The 15930-nt window shown below is 35.0% G+C and overlaps 1 protein-coding gene and 1 non-coding gene across 8 annotated transcripts in view; both read left to right on the top strand.

Moving 5' to 3' along the window:
• The window catches only part of NRIP1 (nuclear receptor interacting protein 1), a 99564-nt gene that overhangs the window by 19004 nt on the left and 64630 nt on the right, over positions 1-15930 (top strand). For all 7 annotated transcript variants that reach the window (XM_072806572.1, XM_072806570.1, XM_072806569.1 and 4 more), the window contains exon 2: positions 488-569. The gene's annotated coding sequence lies outside the window, so the exon portion shown is untranslated. The remainder of the gene's footprint in view (positions 1-487; positions 570-15930) is intronic.
• Positions 3708-3860, top strand: LOC140621877 (small nucleolar RNA SNORA62/SNORA6 family). Its single transcript, XR_012021596.1, has one exon. It is a non-coding gene; the product is annotated as a small nucleolar RNA SNORA62/SNORA6 family (small nucleolar RNA).

Here is a 15930-nt window from a genome sequence, read left to right as displayed (position 1 = left end):
TTTTCACCTACTTTTTTATTTCTGGAGTTATGAACTTTCCTATATGGTTGATGTCATTCTGTATCTGAAGGCTTCTAATTCTCAGTTTAACATTTTTTTGTTCCTGGTGATCTAGAGAGAGGGAAAAAAAGAGGTGGTTCAAACTCTGTATTGACTACCAAATAATCCTAATACCTTTTCTCTCAGAATCCTTGATCAGAATTTCTCTTCATCACCATTAACTTCTCACCTTGAGAATAGGTGATAGTGTTTATGTATATAAAGACAGTATATTTTGGTAAATAATTTTATAATGGGTCATCAGTTGCGGTCAACAGCTATGCCCAAGGAAAGCATGTATAATGAAAACTATTTTTTATTTTACATCTTTTGTGTTATTTTTTAAGATAATTTATTTTAGTAGTTAAGATTTCATTGTAAAACATGCCACTGAAATTCTTTGAGATAAGATGCACTTGAAGTAATATTTATTTTTCTTAATTTTCAGGGAGTTTTTGGACTGTGAGCTATTTCAGAACTCTGTTCTCAGGACCCATTATTTTAACAGTCAGGAGAAACACATCCAGAAGGTATTGTATTTTGTCTGTTGCTCTATTTTTTAAAATGTAGTTAAGCCTTTTCAATTATAGAAAGAAAATTATGTTGCATTTTGTTATTTATTTTTCTTTAAGCTTCAGATATTGATTAACTAGTTGATGTTTAAAATGGAGGAGAGGGATATATTTCAATATGGGTAATTCAGAATTTTTTGTAAGTCAATAAAAGAAATCTGGTTTTGGGGGGTGGCTGGGTACCTCAGTTGGTTAAGCGTCTAGCTCTTGATTTTCACTCAGGTCATGATCTCAGGGTTATGAGATCAAGTCTTGCATCCCAGTAATGGGATTACTGGATCCTAAGGTAGGTAGTTCTATTTTTAACTTTTTGAAGAACCTCTGCACTGTTTTCCACAGAACCTAAGAGGTTCATTTTTCTCCATATCCTCTCCAACACTTGTTGCTTGTTGTGTTTTTGATTTTAGCCATTCTGACAAGTGTAAGGCAATATCCCATTGTAACTTGGGTTTGCATTTCCCTGATGATGAGTGAAGACAAGCATCTTTTCATGTGTCTTTGGCCATCAGGATGTCTTCTTTGGGGAAATGTCTGCTTATGTGTTCTGCCCATCTTTTATTGGATTATTGTTTTTTGGGTGTTGAGTTATATCGTTCTTTGTATATTTTGGATACTAACCCTTTATCTCATATGTCATCTGCAAATATCTTTTCACATGATTCACTAGGTTGCCTTCTAGTTTTGTTGATTGTTTCCTTCACTTTGCTAAAGCTTTTTGTTTTGATGTAGTCCCAATAGTTTATTTTTGCTTTTATTTCTCTTGCCTCAGGAGATGTGTCTAGTAAAATATTGCTGTGGCCAATGTCAGAGACCTCATTGCCTGTGCTGTCTTCTAGGATTTTTATAGTTTCAAGTATCACATTTAGGTTTAATCTATTTTGAGTGCATTTTGTATGTGGTGGAAGAAAGTGGTCTAGTCCGTTGTTTTGTATGTAGCTGTCCAGTTTTCTCAACACTATTTGTTAAAGAGACTGTCTTTTTCCCACTGCATAATCTTGCCCCTTTGTCAAGGATTAATTGACCCTATAATTGTGGGTTTATTTCTGGGCTCTCTGTTATGTTCCATTGATCTATGTGTCTATTTTTGTGCTAGTACCATACTCTTTTGATTACTATAGCTTTGTAATGTAACTTGAAGTCTGGAATTATACCTCCAGCTGTACTTTTCTTTTGCAAAATTGCTTTGGCATTTTGGGATCTTTTGTATAAATTTTAGAATTTTTTTGTTCTAGTTCTATGAAAAATGCCATTGGTATTTTGATAGGGATTGCATTAAATGTATATATTGTTTGAGGTAATATAGACATTTTAACAATATTCTTCTAATCCATGAGCATGGAAAGGTATCTTTTTAAATCGAAGAATTTACTATGACAAGGAAATATTGACGATACATTCAAATAGTTTATTAGTTATACAAAGGATTCTTAAACTTTTAAGGTCATTATGAATTCTCCATTTATGAAAGTTTATCATGTAATCTCAAAATTAAGAGTATGTTTGAATAAGGTTGAACTCGTTACTATTTTTGATTAAAAACTGCAAATAAATTAAGTTTAGTTGTAGGATTAAGTAGACAGACTCTTATGTAAATTCAAAATAGGAATTGGTTTTAAGTAATTCTTTTGAAACTGACTCAAAATACTTAAGGCCCTTTAAAAAAAAGTTTCCTAAAGAAAACAAACTTTTTACCAAGCCATAATTTCATGTAGTCAAACAGGCACTCTTACTTGCTAGTTCAGTGATTTTTCTTTTTCCTTCTTTCTTCTTCTTCTTCTTTTTTTTTTTTTTTCCACACAGCATACCCAGCATAACTAACACTATCCCAGGAGACTGTCTGTCTTAGGCAGTACTACTTCTGTTCAACAGAAACCAGCCTATGGCATTTTTTACTATGTGTTAGTTTTGCCTGTTCTTGAACTTTATACAATTAGAATCATATAATATGAACTCTTGTGTCTGAATCATATAATATGAACTTCTGTGTCTGAGTTTTTTGATCAACATTACATCTCTGAGAGTCACCCATGTATTGTTTTTTTTTTTTATTTGTACCCCACCCCAATTGTCCGTATTTGTTTGTATGATTATACCACCATTTATCCTTTCTACTATAAATGGATATTGAATATCTTAACAATTTGGGGCTACAAATAAGACTGCCATGAATTTTTTTTTTATATCTTTCATATCATAAGCATTCATTTTTGATGAGTATATGCACAGGAATGGAACTGCTGAATCATGGAGTATGTATATGTCTAACTTTAGTATGATACATACTTGGAGTGCTTTTAAGGATATTTGTGAAATGTCAATTAGTGTATCTCTTCTTAATGATAGCTTATACTGTGATACAGACTAATTTTTCTCTAACTTCATGTAAACTCTAAAATTGTTTTTTAGGAGGTATGAAATTTTACCATCTATTTAAAATAAGTTGCCTGTTTTCTGATGTCAGCATGGTATGTATTTGATCTGTGAAACTTAGATCTGTCCTAACCCTACGGAAGGAAAGGAGGACATAAAACCTTCCTTATATATATACCTACTACTGTGGAAATATTGAAAAAATGATTTTAAAATAAATTGGACATTTTGTACATGAAACTTTTATTTTATTCTTGAATATTGGGATACCTTTGGAATATCTAAAACTATATACTCTTGAGTTACAAAAAACTTACTTTAGCATTTCTGATGAATCTTTCTTTCTGCCTTTATCTGTGTTGTGTTAATCTTTTTGGTAAAGTGAAATTATGCATTTTAGAGCATAAGTACTTGAGAAATTTTATGTCAGATCTTCTTCTTAGTCTTTACTATAGAACAGTGCTGTTTATTCAATAAAAGTACAATGTAAAAAAAAATAAATAAAAGTACAGTGTAATTTTAAATTGTCCAGTAAGCACATAAAAAAGGAAAAAGAAACTGAGCAATTAATAAAATATTTTCTTTAACCCATTATCAGCAAAATATTATTTCATTGCATAATTAATATAAAATTGTGAGATATTTTACATTTTTCTCCTAATAAGTTTTTAAAATTCAATGCATATTTTCACTTAGAGCACATCTCAATTTAAACTGGTCACCTTTCCTATTCATTGTTAGAGCTTGGAATTGAGGCCACAGCCTGGCCAGTGAACTCAAGTGTAGGGTAGTGTTGTGTTACATGAGGGGCAAGTCTGGCTAACACCACAAGGGTCTCTGGCCCAGTGAATGAGTTTGATAGTAATTCTTGCTGCAGGTGTGTGTGTAAATAAATATAAACACAAATACATAAACATTTAAAAAATAAAAATTTTAAAAAGACAGACTAGTCCCTTTTCACATGCTCCATAGCCACATGTGTCTATAGGTTACCATATCTGACAGCACAGTTACAGAATTACATCTTGGTTTTAAAAGACAAGGCTTTAGTCAAATCCATATCTAGCTAAAATTATCCTTTCTGGGCACCTGCCTGGGTGGTGCAGTGGGTTAAGCCTCCGACTCTGGGTTTCAACTCAGGTTGTTATCTCAGGCTTCTGAGATCGAGGCTCCCAGCCCCCCTCACCAGGCTCAATGCTCAGCACACAGTCTGCTTTAGATTCTCTCTGCCTCTCCCCTTTCTGCTCTTGTTCTCCCAAAAATAAATAAATCTTGAAAAAATTATCCTTTAAAATCCAATAGAAAGCTGCTGTGTCAAAAGCTAATATACCATCTTTCAGTATATGTCTCAAACTACCTGTTTTTCCTTCCGTGTTGGAATAAATGACATTTTCTTTGGTTGAACATCAGATAAAGCAGTTATCCAATGTTTAGGGGACATGTTGTATGGAAAATACATGTCTTTAACTGTAAAATCAAAATCTGTAACGGCAGGTTCACATCTTCCATCTTACTCTAGGTTATATGCTGGATAGGTTTTTAATCTTTGTTGCTTTTTTCCTTTTTTTAAAAAAATTTATTTTTAAAGCATGGCTGGTTTAATTTGAATGTGGTAAACGGAATGATGTAACTCCACTATCTCCTGCATAAAATAGGACAGTTAAAAAAGGTTATATGTATACATATAGATGTACCTATAATGATTTTTCATTAATTAGGATATTTAAAGTTACCTACATTTTGAGGGTTAATGTTTCTTCATGTATATATTTGCCAAGTAGGATAAATCAAGAACCATATGCTATCTCATACGAACTCAGGTCAGATTTTACTACTAAATTGGCTTGCTTTAAGCTTTTTTAGAGTTCAGAATTTGGATAAAGTACTATTGACCTTCGAATGTGGTCACACATGGAGTTGTCATGAGGGACAGGGCACCTTTAGCAATACTTGACATAATTATATATGTTAGCTGTTATTTTGGGTTCTGGATTGGAGGTAGTTGTTTCATAGTCCTGTCCACTAACTTCTTTAATAATACTTACCTCTTCTTTTTTAAAAGAACTCAACTTTACTTTTTTGACACCCCGTTCTAATAGTGCATATTATGGCTACTTTTTAAAAATGAAAATCATCCTTCTGCTGAAAAGCCCTCGTCTTGGTTGTAGTAAAATTAAAGTTCTTGTATTTGCTGACAGGGCCATCTGCATCTTATTAATGAGGCCTAGTCTGGTGGCCACTCAAAGTGGAAGCCTCTTCTCCTTTCTTTTTCTACAGCATTTATCACCTTTAAGACTGCCATGAAATTAATCTTATAAAATGATTGCTCATTGATTATTTTCCTCTTCTAAAATGAAAGCTCCCTGAGGGCAGGAGTCTTTTTATGTTGTGCTCATCACTAGTACATCTGAAAGAACCAAGAATAATCCTGGGCATCCATTGGTACAACTACTGTGGAACAGTGTAGAGTGTTCCTCAAAAAATTAAGAACTGTCATCTGATCGAGTAATCCTACTTCTGGATATATATCCAAATAAATTAAAATCAGGATCTTGAGGAGATACCTTCACTCCTATATTCATTGCAGCACTATTCGCAGTAGCCAAGACATGAAAGCAACCCACATGTCCATCCACATATGAATGAATAAAGAGAATGCAGTATTTATTTCCATACCTTAAAAAATAAGGAAACCCTGTCATTTGTGACAACATGGATGAACCTAGAGGACATCATTGTAAGTAAAGTAAACTAGGCAGGAGCACAAATATTACACGTTTGCACTTATATCCAGAAAGACTTCATAGAAGCAGAGAATAGAATGGTGGTTATCAGGAATTCTGTAAGGAGGAAACTGAGGTTTTGGTCAAAAGGTATAAACTTTAAATGATGTAAGAGGAGTAAATCCTGGAGATTTACTGTACAGCACAGTACCTATGGTTAGCAAGACTGTATTTTATATTTAAAAATTTGCTAAGAGGTAGGTCTTTTTTTTTAAGATTTTATTTATTTTGGGGGGGGGAGAGGAGAGAGAGAGAGAGAGAGAGAGAGAGAGAGAATGGTTGGGGGAAGGGCAGAAGGAGAGGAGCAGGGAGCCTGATGTGGGGCTTGATCCCAGGATCATGACCTGAGCCTCAACCAGACACTTAACCACTGAGCCACTCCAAGAGGTAGGTCTTATGTTAAGTGTTCTAATCACACAAAAAATAAAGAGAGTGGGGAAAAAACTTTTGAAGGTGTTGGATATGTGTATGGCATTGACGATGGCAGTAGTTTCATGAGTGTATACTTATTTCCAAACTCATCAAGTTGTAACAGCATTTTGTAAATCAATTATACCTTTAAAAATTGTTGTTGTTCAGTGATAGGCATCTAGAAGGAACTCCTAAGTATTGATTAAATATTTCTTGAATGTATAGAGAAGCTACACTTTTTTTCCCCTCCCAGAAATTTGCCTTTGAGAATTTTCTGGGGGCGGAGAACATTTAAATCAAGAGAAAACAAAGATCTTCAGTTGTATATATTATAATAATACATTTTGATATTTTGAATTAGTTGAAAGTAGTTTATTTATCAAATTGAAGTGTATATGCCTATGAAAGGTAACATGTAAATATGAGGTTTCAAAAAAATAGGGTTTATTATTATGGTCAGGTAATTTATCTTTTGGATATTTGTATATACATTTTTCCATTTGGGTCATAAAAATAATGTTGGTTCAGAGAAGTGTATTTATAAGATACTTCTTTCATTCTTAGGAACTAGAGAGACACACATGGTATTTTGGTATCTTAAAATTAGTATGAATCAAACAGACCTTGATAGTTTTTAAAAAGTAGTTTGTATGTAATAAAGTATAAATTGTTCATATAAACAATGTTGTAATAAAGTATAGATTTCATTTTATATAGACATTTTCTAATTGTAGTTTTTGAAGTTTTATTTTTAGGCCACCTACAATAAATGTTTTTAAAATAGTACAAAAATATAATCAAAGACTTATATTAAGAAATGGTATATGCTACCTGTATTCACATTGAAAGGAGTTGTTATAAATGTTTTTTCCAAAGCAGAATAGGTAACTTTTATGTGATGATTTAAGCAAAGTTTTCCCTGCAAGTCTGTTTACAAGTGTTTGGTTTTATTTTGTGCCTTTATATATCAACACATAATAGATATGACTATTTCAATAATCATTTTCATGAGAACAGGAGGAGCTATGTGTTTTGGTTTATTCCTTCTCTTTCTACTGCTCTCTTCCAAATTCACATGTTAGTATTTCATGCTTGTTAGACAGTCTCTTTCTAACTGCTCTTTTTGTCTTTTCATTTTTATTATTCAACCCATTCTACACACCGTAGGACAATAAGCCTTTCTGAAGAAAGTATTATAACTGAACAAAGGCCTTTGCCTAACAAGATAAAGGCCAAGTCCTATTTTTATCTGTCTCCTACTTATCCCAGCATCATATTCCATTTGCCTCACCCTCAAAAATGTTAACTGCACATTTCTTATGCTGCCACCCGGGTTTTGTCATCTTTCTCACAGGTGTCCTGTGATCCCTGCTCATTTTCTTTTACCAAAACACTCCCTGGTCTGTGATTTGAATAATCACCCTGAAGTGCCCTCTTCCACTGTCCCTTAGTAGTTGATGAGTACCATTCACACTGCATTTATTTAATTCGTCTCTCCTGCAAGATTGTAAACTTCTAAAGGGAAGGGATCATATCTTGTATAAATCTGTGATTTGTAAAACACCCAGCTCTAAGCCTTACACATAGAAGGTGATAAATCAAAACACTGAGGAGACAGTAACTCCAGGGTATATCCTGGAGCTTTAGAAACAATTAAGAGGGGCAGCCCGGGTGGCTCAGTGGTTTAGCGCCGCCTTTGGCCCAGGGTGTGATCCTGGAGTACCCGGATGAGTCCCCAGATCAAGCCCCATGTCGGGCTCCCTGCATGGAGCCTGCTTCTCTCTCTGCCTGTGTCTCTGCCTCTTTCTCTCTGTGTGTCTCTCATGAGTAAATAAATAAAATCCAAAAAAAGAAAAAAGGAAACAATTAAGAAAAGGATACAAATTCACCTGTATTACACAAGTTCCTTAAGCTTAGGCTGCAACAATTTCTACATGTGGTTTGTGTGAAGATGAAATGACAGTATGTGTGTTAGCAATTTGTAGGTTCCAAAATGTAATCTAAGCATTTCTAATAGTTCTCAAACTGCATTTTGTGGACTATATAAGTTTCTTTGTCTTCATGTAAAATGTATAGAATGTTGTTTTAATGTTCCTTACCTGACTAATGGCAAGATTGATTTAATATGTTAGCTGAATGTTTACTGTAATAAGTCTCATTACAATTCATCTGAAACAAGAAGGAAAATAGAGATGCCTTTGATGAAAGTAATAAATTACCTGCGTGGAATCCAACAATTTCAGAGATGAATGAATTTGAAAGTTTTGTTAACAACTTTCCAAAATTGTTCCTTAATTCATCATGTTGAATTACATGGAGTAAAATACATTTTTTGAAGGGCATCATCTCACAGATTTCCATAAATTTCTCAGAGGTGACCCCATCCCTGTCAATTCTATTTCCTAGGAGTATTTAAAATTAAATAGCTTACCTGGCTAGTGGACATTCTATATGAGACTGAAATCGGGATGATGAATTTTTTTTTTTTTTTAATTGGGTAGGGTATAGTTCTGGTGCTAAGAACAGCATCTAGAAATGGAATAAGTTTCTGATTTTCAGAGATTTTTTTTTCTCTCCAAAACAAAATCTAGGTATCATGTATATCTGGGATATAGCTGTGAATTAGTTGAAAGAGAGATAGGGTTGAGTTTCAGGGAGGAAATAGTATTATAGGACCAGCATCTTGAACCATGAATACAATCATTATCTGTAGATTCTGAAAATATGGTATCATATGGTCTTGTGTATTTAAATGCTCAGATGTTGATAACACAAATTGGTACCAGAGACTGAGTTTATTAAGTATGAGGCAGTGATTATGGTTTCTAAGTGTGTTCCTTACTCATGACAAAATATGATGTGCAATTTGGATACTATTCCTTTGGCAACTAACTAGATTTGAGAAGTTACCCTTACAGGCCACCCAGATATATTTTAGATCGAGAGTGTATGAAGCCGTTATTTCATTACCTAGGCCACAGTAGAAAATATTTAGCCTTTTTTAATGGTGACTAAAAATTGGATCCTTTGATTTTATATTATGTTACAGACAAAAATTCTGAAAGTCAGCTATTTATCCTAGTAGAAATAGATAAAACCTGATAGTGAGTGTTATTAATGTTACTTTGACCAGTATATTAAAAATATGTGCACAGAATTTGTATCAATACTGAGTTCATGCTAATTTGCTATTTACACAGTAATTTTAGTAAATAAGAAATGAATAAGTAACACTTTAATTTTATTTAAGTACTCCCATGAGTTTCTGTTAAGGGTGAGCAGCATTTGTTGGAAAGTTACATACAATTTCAACCTAGTCTGGTGACTACAGAATGCTGTTTTCTTAGCTTTTAAGTCTTTTGCAGTAATGTAGCCTGAGAGAAGGCAGAAATAGTTGTTTCTCTGTTTTATATATGTATAAACGATATGCAGTTGACCCTTGAACAACACGGGGGTTACAGGTACTGATCCCTGACAGAATCAAAATTCTCTAATTTTGACTCCTCCAAAACTTAACTACTCATAAGCTACTGTTTACTGGAAGCCTTACTGATAACATAAACAGTCTATTAACACATATTTTATATGTTATATGTATTATATACTGTAGTCTTATAATATCTTTTTCTTATTTTTTTCATATTTCTAGGTTACATGGTTCATCTGTTTTTTCAAATTATTGCAGATCTCCAAAAAATTTTCCAATATATTTATTGAAAGATACACAGTTCAAAGTGTTTTTCAAGGGTTAACTGTATTTCTTTTACCCCTTGTGTAGATACAAAGAGTAGTCCTACCGTGGCCACAGTTTAATACAGTGCTAGGGAAAAATGCTGGTCTTAGAGGCATAAGATTTATATTTGAACTATAGCTCATCAAACAGACTGTTTAACCTGAGCCTCAGTTTCCTAATCTGTAAAATGAGGACATAATCTACATCAAAGGAATATTATGCAGAATGAATGAGGAAATAACGTTTGTTGTCACCGGTGTAATCTTCTAGAAAGACAATGTTTTATTGACAATATTGTTAATTCTCTGTGTTCCAAAAGAAATAAAATAGGTTTTTGGATGACTACTGTTTTACTCAATAGCATACCCTTCTAAATTAGGACCACTCTTCCACACATTTTGCATTTTTCTTTTTTTGGTTCTATTCCACTTGAAGAGTTTTCACAAACCCTGCTCCACGCTTTTGAACTCCTTTCAAGTTTGAACCAGTTACCATCTGCCACCTACTGACCCAGTTCTCTCTACTTCCTTCAACTGAGCTCTCCCCATACACACATGCTTATTTTCGTTGGGTGATTAAATTGGCCTTCATTTGATTTTTCCAATGATCTAGATTAATACAGGGTTAGAAACAGCAGCTTCTGCATGTGTTTGAACTATAAATAAAACAAGGTACAGAAGAACCAGTAATAATACTCCTTTTTTTCCCCTAAGGAAGACAGTTATCAGAGAAAACAATTGGTAACACCCCAAATGGACTTGCCTTTTTTTTTTTTTTTCCATTGCATAGTACTTACAGGTTTAAAGTGATTTCTGCCTACATATCCAGGTTAAAAAAGTTTTCAGTATAAAGTATGAGTTGTCAAGTGACTCACCACATATGCAAGTACTTCAAAATGCATGCCCTTAACTACTATTTGAATTTTTATAGGTTTGTAGTTTTGCTGACTGCAAGAAAATAAAAGGCCTAGTGCCAGTTCTTACTGGGTCAAGATTTATTTTAAAGTATCAACATTTCCTCAGCATTTTGATACTTACAAAAGTCCTAGAAATTTTCCTGCAAGAAAACTTAATAGGCTTTATTCCAGTAAGGAAAATTCAGGGTGCTTACGCCATGGTAGGAACAAAAGCGATATATTTGGTGAATTTGTTTATAGAAATTGCCAGAAACCAGACTACCCTAGAGATCTATCTTTATTTAAAGAGGCAAAGACTAGTAATTATATTTGTTCAGCTCCAGGTACAGAAAATTTGGCCAATAATTTAAAAACAGACTGTTAGTCTTTTCTGAAATGATCAGGGGCTGGGTTGACTAGGGCAATTGGTTGGACACTGTGGAGACTTTATTCAGTAGTGGTTTGTGAAGTACATTACAGCGACTTGAATTTGAATCCTCAGTCTACCCCTTACCTGTTGTATAACTTTGGGCAAGTCACTCCATTGCTCTGAGCCTTAGTTTCTTCATCTGTAAGGATGAATAGTATCTGCTTTATAAATAGTGATTAAGTGAGATAATATATGACTTAGGACGATTGTAAAATAGTAGCATTTATTTGCCATCTAGTTAATTATAATGGCTGGGAATTAACCCTCCAAAGAGTAGGTTTTAAAACTTGCATTCCTAAAGAGTGCACTTAATAGGGCACCTCAGTGGCTCAGTTAAGTGCCCAACTCTTGGCTCAGGTCATGAGCTTGGTATCTTGAGATCAAGCCCCTCATTGGGCTCCAGCTTAGTGTGGAGTCTCTGCCTGAGACTCTCTGCCTCTCCCTGCCCCCGCCCCCCAGTGCATGTGTGTTCTCTCTCTCTCTGTCTCAAATAAAGTCTTTAAAAACACACACACACACACTTGAATTGTTGAATTACTGTATCGTATACCTGAAACCAATATAACACTATGTTAACTGTACTGGAATTCTAAAACTTAGTTTAAAAAACTTGCATTCAGGGGATCCCTGGGTGGCACAGTGGTTTAGCGCCTGCCTTGGGCCCAGGGCGCGATCCTGGAGTCCCAGGATTGAGTCCCGCATCGGGCTCCCGGCATGTAGCCTGCTTTTCCTTCTGCTTGTGTCTCTGCCTTTCTCTCTCTCTCTCTGTCTATCATGAATGGATAAATAAAATCTTAAAAAAAAAAAAAGAAATCATGAAAAAATGTTTAAAAAAACTTGCATTCCATGTTGAGAGTCATTTAAGTATAGAAGTATATTTGAGATTTCTTTAAAATCTTTAGGAAACCACATTAGAGTCAAAGCAGTGTTTATAGCTAATAGACTGAATTTGACAAGAATTGAGACACTGTGGTGTGGTGTTTTGAACAAGTGTGAATTCTAACTCTGCCACCTACTTTATTGACTTTGGACCAATCATCTTACCTCCTAAGGCTCAGTGTTCTCATCTGTAAAATGGGGTAACTTTATAGGGTTGTTTTGAGAATTGAAAGAATGTCATTCTTGGCACAGTAAGGTTTAGTTATTCTTTTTTTAAATTTATTAAAAAAGAGAGAGAGGGGCAGAGACATAGGCAGAGGGAGAAGCAGGCTCCATGCACCGGGAGCCCGACGTGGGATTCGATCCCGGGTCTCCAGGATCGCGCCCTGGGCCAAAGGCAGGCGCCAAACCGCTGCGCCACCCAGGGATCCCCAGGTTTAGTTATTCTTATTAGTCAGATACCCTTTTGGACATGGCCATGAGTACTTATAAGAAATATAGCCTGAATTTTTTTTTATGTAATATTTAATGTAGGAATTTTGGAATCAATACCCTTTTCCCCGTTTGTATAATGTTTATCTAGTTGACTTAAGATAAAATATTTTGAATCTCCTATAGTCCAAATAGCACTTAATTTATATTTGAAAAAACACATTTTTACATATCATCTGCTATGGTCTGAATGTTTATTTTCCCCTCAAAATTCATATGTTGAAATTTTAACCCCCAAGGAGATGGTATCGGGAGGTGGAAACTTTGGGAGGTGATCAGATTATGAAGGAGGAGCCTTCACCGTGGGATGAGTTCCCTTATAAAAAAGGCCTGAGAGAGATCCCTTTCCCTTTCTGCCATCTTTGATATCGTGGAAAGATAGCCATATATAAACAAGAAAGCTAGATTCTCCCTGAATACCATGCTTGCATGTACCAGGGTCCTCGACTTACCAGCTGCCAAAACTCTGAGAAATAAATTTTTGTTGTTTATAGGCCACTCAGTCCATAGTATTGTTATAACAGCCTGAATGAACTAAGCATCCAATTTTATGGCTCTGTACTTTTAATCCAGTCTTTATTTCATGTTTCTGCTTTCCTTTCTGCTTCATTGCCTGAGAGTGACCCAAAGGAGAAGCAGGGAAAGCAGGAGTAGGCAGGATTGTCAATAGATGGTCAACCTTACCATGATCAGATATACTCTCAGGACTAAAGTCCTCAATTAAATTGACTCATGAATGCTTTCTCAAGTATTACCACAGAATGATTTTTAATGCTTTTTTTTTTTTTTTTTTACTATTGTTACATATACTGAGATTTTTTTTTTTTAAGATTTTATTTATTTATTCATGAGAGACACAGAGAGAGAGAGAGAGAGAGGTAGAGACACAGGCAGAGGGAGAAGAAGGCTCCATGCAAGGAGCTCGATGTGGGACTTGATCCAGGGTCTCCAGGATCACACCCGGCAGCTATAAACCACTGCGCCACCAGGGCTGCCCTACTGAGAAGATTTTAAAGGAAATCTCTACTTTTCCCACCATCCTTCAATAATTTTTTTCAGAGCCATAACATAATTCATCCAGTAATTTTTCAAAGTGACAGCTAATAAGTGATTGGTAAGTAAATAGTTACCACATATTATAGGTATCATATTAAGTATAGAGTTGAGTTTCTCCTTTATAAAGTTAATTTTCTGTATCTTCTATTTGGTGATCAGTATGTCTAAAAGAAGCTATTTAATGGTATAGGAATTTTAATTTGTAGAAATTTTCCAACCTTATAAGACTTTTATGAGAAAGCACTGTAGTTTGATAGGTTCATACAGTGAGAACGTGAAGAGTTAAGTTAGAGTCTTGGATAGATAAAGCTTTGGCTTTGTTACTGACTAATGGTTTGGCTTTGAGTTAAAAACCAAAACCTGATGACTTTTAGTCTTGGACTCAACCCATTACTGAGTCATGAAACCCGGCTTCCCTTCAAACCTAGGATTACTTCAAAGATGAAGGGGAACATTTGAGATGGTGTCCCCCACCTGCCTTCCAATGTGTGTACACACACAAAGGAAGTGTAATTATTTATGTTTAATTCATCACGTCCTAATTTTGTTTGGTCACGGGACCTCCCATGTACCTCCTTACCACCTAACTTCCTCTCTCTTCCCTTCCCTTTCTTCCTTCCTTTGAGTGAATACTGATAGTTCTGTAGAATCCAGTTAGGCAGATCATGATTTTGAGTACATTTTGCCATTTATTTCAAAGCTCTATATTTGGATTGCCTTTGCCTTGGTCATATGTTTATTTTCAACTCTTAATTAGGAACACACTGTTTATAAATTAATTCCTGTGAGAAAGTATGACTCATATTAAGAGGTCTTGTCTTATTGTCATATGACATGTTCTGTAGGCCTGCAGCATAGAAAAGGGGAAAAACACCTGACATCTATCTTCATTTTAGTTGGATTAACACATTGCAGGAAACTGTGTAACTATTTTTAACTTTTTTCTATGTGAATTAAAATATAAGTAATTGAAGACCTTACTAAACTAACTTAAACGAGGGATAAATACCCTATGCAACATGAAGTTTAGAATAGAGGTAATTAATTGTCCTAATGGTGTTAACAAGAACGCACAGGGTATTTTCCATTTTTCTACTCTGCTGCTTCTTTGCAATTGGTTGCAAGGTGGCCATTTTTCCATGCTACTTTTTTTTTTTTTTTAGGTAAGAAAAACATTTCCTAGTAAACTTTATTGGCTGCAATTGCATCATATGCCCGTGCCTAAACCCCTGATTGGCAAAGTAAACAATACTTGCCTTAGTGGCTTGACCTAATCAGGATTTACCTCCTAAGAGAAAGAGTGTTTTACCAGCAAGTAAGAAGGGGGGGTGGGTATGTCTCTTAGAGGGCTGCTGCAGTGGATGACACAGCTAGGGAAGGTCACAGTTTTTTAAATTTTTGCAAGCTTCCTTCCTTATGGAATCACAGAATATAGACAGTCATGCCTTGATTCATTTGACATATGTTTATTGAGTATCTACTGTATTCCATTTATTCTCTGTCTTAAAAATAGAGCAGTGACCAGAAAAGGGAATAATTACTGCCCCCTTGATGCTTACATTTTATTCATGAGATAGACAAACAGTATGCAACAATTCAACTTCATGATATCTTACAAACAGTGCTAAGTAGAGACTGAAGCAGAGAAAGGAGTGTGGAAGGTCTGGGGCAGGGGTGTATGAAATTTTAGATTATGTTCAGGGAACATCTTGCCTAGGAGATAACTTAAGGAAAGGATGAGTTGATGTGATACTTACAGCTCTCTAGGAGAAGAATATTCTAGTCAAAGCCCCTGTGGGTGAATGAGGGAGAGTCACATTAAGTGAGGTCAGAGTGGGGAGCAAAGGAGTGACACAATAAAACGTGTTCACAGAATCACTTTGGCAGTTGTGTTAAGTAAACCAAAAGACATTAAAAACAGAAACAAGGAAACCAGTCAGGAAGCTGTTGTAATAATCCAGGAGATATGATGGTGATTTAAATGGGGGCAGTAAGTAGTAGTTGGATGTAGATATTTCCAAGGCAAACCCTACAGACTTTGCTGACAAATTGGATGTAGCCTGTGGGAAGAGGAGAGGCATCTAGGATGGCAGCCAGGTTTTTGGCCTGAACAGTTAGAAGATGGAATTGATATAATCTGAGATTAGGAAGAAGAGGGACTCAGTTATTGACATGTTAAATCTCAGATGTCAAATAAACAATTGATGGATGTCAGATGGAGATGTAAAATAAACAACTGAATATACGTATTTCTTGAAGATGGATCAATA

The sequence above is a fragment of the Canis lupus genome, chromosome 30 (genome assembly GCF_048164855.1).
Source record: "Canis lupus baileyi chromosome 30, mCanLup2.hap1, whole genome shotgun sequence".
NCBI classification, from domain to species: Eukaryota; Metazoa; Chordata; class Mammalia; order Carnivora; family Canidae; genus Canis; species Canis lupus.
The sequence above is the reverse complement of the archived record's forward strand: the minus strand, read 5'-3'. Positions and strand labels throughout refer to the sequence as shown.